The sequence below is a fragment of the Schistocerca nitens genome, chromosome 12, assembly GCF_023898315.1.
Source record: "Schistocerca nitens isolate TAMUIC-IGC-003100 chromosome 12, iqSchNite1.1, whole genome shotgun sequence".
Classification (NCBI taxonomy): Eukaryota; Metazoa; Arthropoda; class Insecta; order Orthoptera; family Acrididae; genus Schistocerca; species Schistocerca nitens.
Genome location: NC_064625.1, coordinates 5,461,014 through 5,468,243, shown reverse-complemented (window position 1 = coordinate 5,468,243; position 7,230 = coordinate 5,461,014).

Genomic DNA, 7,230 nt, shown 5'->3' with positions numbered 1-7,230 from the left:
TCTGGATGATTGACTGATCTGGCCTTGTAACAATAACCAAAACGGCCTTGCTGTGCTGGTACTGCGAACGGCTGAAAGCAAGGGGAAACTACAGCCGTAATTTTTCCCGAGGACATGCAGCTTTACTGTATGATTAAATGATGATGGCGTCCTCTTGGGTAAAATATTCCGGAGGTAAAATAGTCCCCCATTCGGATCTCCGGGCGGGGACTACTCAGGAGGACGTCGTTATCAGGAGAAAGAAAACTGGCATTCTACGGATCGGAGCGTGGAATGTCAGATCCCTTAATCGGGCAGGTAGGTTAGAAAATTTAAAAAGGGAAATGGATAGGTTAATCTATTGGTTATGAACTGCAGATTGAAACTGAAGAAACTGCAAAAAGGTGGGAATATAAGGAGATGGGACCTGGATAAACTGAAAGAACCAGAGGTTGTAGAGTTTCAGGGAGAGCATAAGGGAACAATTGACAGGAATGGGGGAAAGAAATACAGTAGAAGAAGAATGGGTAGCTCTGAGGGATGAAGTAGTGAAGGCAGCAGAGGATCAAGTAGGTAAAAAGACGAGGGCTAATAGAAATCCTTGGGTAACAGAAGAAATATTGAATTTAATTGATGAAAGGAGAAAATATAAAAATGCAGTAAATGCAGCAGGCAAAAAGGAATACAAACGTCTCAAAAATGAGATCGACAGGAAGTGCAAAATGGCTAAGCAGGGATGGCTAGAGGACAAATGTAAGGATGTAGAGACTTGTCTCACTAGGGGTAAGATAGATACTGCCTACAGGAAAATTAAAGAGACCTTTGGAGAGAAGAGAACCACTTGTATGAATATCAAGAGCTCAGATGGCAACCCAGTTCTAAGCAAAGAAGGGAAGGCAGAAAGGTGGAAGGAGTATATGGAGGGTTTATACAAGGGCGATTTACTTGAGGACAATATTATGGAAATGGAAGAGGATGTAGATGAAGATGAAATGGGAGATAAGATACTGCGTGAAGAGTTTGACAGAGCACTGAAAGACCTGAGTCGAAACAAGGCCCCGGGAGTAGACAACATTCCATTAGAACTACTGACGGCCTTGGGAGAGCCAGTCATGACAAAACTCTACCATCTGGTGAGCAAGATGTATGAGACAGGCGAAATACCCACAGACTTCAAGAAGAATATAATAATTCCAATCCCAAAGAAAGCAGGTGTTGACAGATGTGAAAATTACCGAACTACAAGTTTAATAAGTCACAGCTGCAAAATACTAACGCGAATTCTTTACAAACGAATGGAAAAACTGGTAGAAGCGGACCTCGGGGAAGATCAGTTTGGATTCCGTAGAAATGTTGGAACACGTGATGCAATACTAACCTTACGACTTATCTTAGATGAAAGATTAAGAAAAGGCAAACATACGTTTCTAGCATTTGTAGACTTAGAGAAAGCTTTTGACAACGTTAACTGGAATACTCTCTTTTAAATTCTGAAGGTGGCAGGGGTAAAATACAAGGAGCGAAAGGCTATTTACAAGTTGTACAGAAACCAGATGGCAGTTATAAGAGTCGAGGGGGCATGAAAGGGAAGCAGTGGTTGGGAAAGGAGTGAGACAGGGTTGTAGCCTCTCCCCGATGTTATTCAATCTGTATATTGAGCAAGCAGTAGGGGAACAAAAGAAAAATTCGGAGTACGTATTAAAATTCATGGAGAAGAAGTAAAAACTTTGAGGTTTGCCGATGACATTGTAATTCTGTCAGAGACAGCAAAGGACTTGGAAGAGCAGTTGAACGGAATGGACAGTGTCTTGAAAGGAGGATATAAGATGAACATCAACAAAAGCAAAACAAGGATAATGGAATGTAGTCAAATTAAATCGGGTGATGTTGAGGGGATTAGATTAGGAAATGAGACACTTAAAGTAGTAAAGGAGTTTTGCTATTTAGGGAGTAAAATAACTGATGATGGTCGAAGTAGAGAGGATATAAAATGTATACTGGCAATGGCAAGGAAATCGTTTCTGAAGAAAAATTTGTTAACATTGAGTATAGAGTTAAGTGTCAGGAAGTCGTTTCTGAAAGTATTTGCATGGAGTGTAGCCATGTATGGAAGTGAAACATGGACGATAAATAGTTTGGACAAGAAGAGAATAGAAGCTTTCGAAATGTGGTGCTACAGAAGAATGCTGAAGATTAGATGGGTAGATCACATAACTAATGAGGAGGTATTGAATAGGATTGGGGAGAAGAGAAGTTTGTGGCACAACTTGACTAGAAGAAGGGATCAGTTGGTAGGACATGTTTTGAGGCATCAAGGGATCACAAATTTAGCATTGGAGGGCAGCGTGGAGGGTAAAAATCGTAGAGGGAGACCAAGAGATCAATACACTAAGCAGATTCAGAATGATGCAGGTTGCAGTAGGTACTGGGAGATGAAGAAGCTTGCACAGGATAGAGTAGCATGGAGAGCTGCATCAAACCAGTCTCAGGACTGAAGACCACAACAACAACAACAACAACAACAACAACAAAGGAGAAACGTTCCTGTATAACGGTCAAATACATTATTGACAGTATACTGCTCAACTGTGACGTGTCGAATACGTATGTCGACATAATGTCAAAAAATGAGGAGGCAAGGAATGAGCACGTATCAGTTATAAGCACGTACAGAACACTCGTGTGACCTATTCCCCAGTACTGCTCCTGTGCTCAGGATTGGCATCACCTCAGATTAATGGAAGGCACAGTAGCAATTCGGAAATGTGCTACTAAGTGTATTACTGGTCAGTTCCATCAACACGAGTGTTACAGAAATGCTCTGTGAGCTCAGACGGGAATCCTTTGAGGGAAGCTGATGATCTTTCCACAAATTGCTATTTTGAGAAGGTTTAGAGAACCAGACTGTAGATCCACTGAACTGCTTACGAAACAGCAGGAGGAGAAGCAATGAGCTTTTCTACAGCAGTTGTTTTCCCCCTAAGATATGTAACTAAAGTGATCACCGTAATTATCAGGTCGAACAGATCGGCGCTAGTCATAATTTGTTGTCAGTACACTTTAAAGAAGTTGCTTGCAGAGGTCGCTTTGGCCTGTTAATGCAGAACTGCATTAGTTCCACATCCCTGTAAGCTCTTTTTCACGACAGAGTTTACGGAACACCGTTTGTGAACAAACGTACTGATGTCGTATAAAGCTCATTGTGAAGAAGTAGGAGAGACTAGGTCCACAGTGAGACACACAATCAATTCTTTTTGCTACAGTCAACGTATCTGTCATTGAAGAATTCAGTAACTGTGTCAATATTTAAAAGTTTTTGTGTACTGTTTATTTTTCCATTTCAGTCACACACGTATTTATAATATGATTAGCTTTGGTTGAAAGTGATCATCTTCAGACTTAAAAACTCAAGAAAGCAAAATGTTGTTTAGTGCAGACAATACAGATCAGAACACCATCACCCGGCACTCCGACACACAGTTTCTACGCGACAAGACAGGTTGCTAGTGCCAATTTGTAGGTCACAAGCCAATTGTGTTCATTAATATTGTGTTCAATGGATAATTATGCATGATAAGTCATAATAATGTGGAATTAGTCATTCTACATTACATTGCAAATTAATTTGTGATTATGACTAGATGCTCACATTTACATGGATTTGTTTCTTTTTGTGATCAAAAGTCGTCGTGCTGTAAAAAAATGTGGAACTGAGATGGAAGCATAACCAGTAGGCAATAATTTTAAATTATCTTTACCTTAGTCCATGTGCAAGTAGAATTGGAAAGGGAATGACTAGTGATGGTACATCAGGCACTGTACGGTGGCTTGCACAATATGGAATATGTGCCTACATATAATAAATACTAACAAAGAGATAGAGGGGCTGGCCAGTACTTACCTCAGCTCAGTACAGCCGATAGAACAGAACTGAGAATTTACATTCCTAGCTTTCGGAACTTTGTTCCTTCATCAGGGAGGAGAGAGGGGAAAAAAGGGAAGAAGGGAATGGCATGGCAGACGCTCTATCCATCTGAGCCACCGAGGACACAGAGGATAGCGCGACTGCAGGCTGTATCGGCTGTACTGAGCTGAGGTAAGTACTGGCCAGCCCCTCTATCTCTTTGTTAGTATTTGTTTCACATCTTAAATGAGATTTTCCATTAATCATTTAGATTGCCTACATATAATGTTTGTCAAATTCTGTTTCCTCTCTATAATCCACAGGAAACACTTTCCTTCCATATCCCTGTTCACTTCATTCTAGGGGAAAAGGAACAGAGGGGGAGGAACAGAGGGGGAGGGAGGGAGGGAGGGAGAGAGAGAGAGAGAGAGAGAGAGAGAGAGAGAGAGAGAGAGAATTTTGAGGTAGAAAAGATAGTTAACTAGGATATCTAGGACAACAAATTCACTGTCCTCTTCACACCTGGAAATGACGGGGTGAGTAGGGGGAGGGTCAAAAACATTACTTTCATCAAGTCTTACCTATTTTGGTTTCTTCAGAAGCAATCATCCAACGACTGGCCCATATGCGCAGAATTATTAAACTTGTAATAGATACCATCAGTGACCGTGCAGCTCGTTAGAATGAAATTACAATGAAATGAACACCCTTAGCTGCTTACAGGCGTTGACATACGTCAACAGGGACAGATGAAAATGTGTGCCCCGACCGGGACTCGAGCCCGGGATCTCCCACTTACATGGCAGACGCTCTATCCATCTGAGCCACCGAGGACACAGAGGATAGCGCGACTGCAGGGATTTATCTCTGGCACGCCTCCCGCGAAACCCACATTCTCAACGTATTGTCCCACACTACATTCGTAGTGCCCCCGCCCATTATACTCATTACTCGCAGCGCGTTGTCGATTTCCGTAAGAGTTCGGGCACTGTTTGTGCATTCGCACAGAAGAAGATGGTCAAGTGGCCGGTGAGCCTTAACTACATATATAATTAACTATATATATACACTTTCGGACATGTCCGAAAGAACAGATACCATCGTAGTATATCTGTCCCCGTTGACATATGTCAATGTCTGTAAGCAGCTAAGGGTGTTCATTTCATTGTAATTACACTTGTAATAATTTTTGACAAAAACTGGAAATTAGCTCAATGTCCCATCATGACCACAAAATTAAACAGTGAAAGCCGGCACATGCACACAGATGGTGGTCACTCAGCTGCACAGTGGAGAATGCGTCACCACAGCCTCCGGGTTCCTTACAAAGCATCAAAGCACTAGGTGTGAACTCCATTTCAAAATCTGTCACGACAGGCTGGACAGAGAGCTGTTCTTTCTAGAGCCATCTGTTCTACAGGTTACTGGAGAAACATCCGAGTTCTTCACACCTTCTAGTAGAACAGAATTTAATCTTCCGTCTGAACATTCCGTAAGAGAGAAATATCTTTAAACTGGTATTTCACACCTGCCTTCCCCTTTCCAGTTGGATATATTTCTCAGAATTTGTTTGTAAATATGAAAGACAATGACAATAATAATAATAATAATGACTGCAGGGATTTATCTCTGGCACGCCTCCTGCGAAACCCACATTCTCAACCTATTGTCCCACACTACATTCATAGTACGTGACATGACAATGTAGCAAAAATAATACATCAACAACTTGCCATACAACATAAACTAATAAAACAACACGTTCCCACATACAAGTATGCATCACAAAATGTACTGGAGAATGATGAACACAAATTATACTGGAACAGAACCATTGTAACAGATAAAAGACCACCACATAACAAACCTGACATCATACTCACCAATAAAAAGAAGAAATTAACACAACTAATCGAAATATGCATACCCAATACAACAAATATACAGAAGAAAACAGGAGAAAAAATTGAAGAATACATCCAACTGGCTGAGGAAGTCAAAGACGTGGAATCAGGATAAAGCTGTCATCATACCAATTATACTATAAACTACAGGAGTCATACCACACAATATCCACCAGTACATCAACGCAATACAGCTACATCCAAACATATATATACAACTACAGAAATCTGTAATTATTGATACATGTTCAATTACCCGAAAGTTCCTAAATGCAATGTAACTTATACTGTACATTTAAAAGGAAGTCACGCTTGATCAAGGTCCGGACCGAGAGGCAAGGTACTGGCAGAAGTAAAGCTGTGAGGATGGGGCGTGAGTCATGCTTGGGTAGCTCAGTTGGTAGAGCACTTGCCCGCGAAAGGCAAAGGTCCCGAGTTCGAGTCTCGGTCCGGCACACAGTTTTAATCTGCCAGGAAGTTTCATATCAGCGCACACTCCGCTGCAGAGTGAAAATCTCATTCTGGAAACATCCCCCAGGCTCTCGCTAAGCCATGTCTCCACAATATCCTTCCTTTCAGGAGTGCTAGTTCTGCAGGTTCGCGGGAGAGCTTCTGTAAAGTTTGGAAGGTAGGAGACGAGATACTGGCAGAAGTAAAGCTGTGAGGACGGGGCGTGAGTCGTGCTTGGGTAGCTCAGTTGGTAGAGCACTTGCCTGCGACAGGCAAAGGTCCCGAGTTTGAGTCTCGGTCGGGCACACAGTTTTAATCTGTCAGGAAGTTTCATATCAGTGCATACTCCGCTGCAGAGTGAAAATCTCATTCAGGACACAATATTCTGTTGCAGAGCATAGTCTACAACATTACAGTCATGACCTCGGTGCCCATTTCACCACTCATGCTATCTGGATTCTTCACGCAGGCATCGGTTTCTCAGAACACAAATGGAGCACGCGTCCTCGGTTCTCGCCACTCACCTGACCTTAAGGAGGGGTAGAGTGTCAAACGGGCCGAATTTGAGTAGGAGAGGCACCACAGGACATTTTAATTTCCACTGTCTATACTTCTACAAATAAATTCATAAAACTTTGTCAGCATGACCAAGAAGGATTCAGGATTCACCCTCAAAGCAGTGAAAGTTCAAAAATATAACAAAATAATTTTTCTTTCATGTGAAATTTCATCATTTTTTCACTTACTATTGGCTGCATTTGTTGCTATAGGTACACTTTTCTTCATAAGTAAGAGAGGTTCTGCACTGAATTATGCACAGCATACAAACCATACTTAGAGGTGTACGAAACTTGGGAATTTTCTAAATCTATTAAAGACTGTGGTAAAAATTGAGACAGTTAACTATAAAAAATTTGAGTTTTTTCTAAACAAGAAGTTTAAAATGTAACAGGTCATTCATTTTTTCATAATTTACAAAAATTCTAGAGTTTC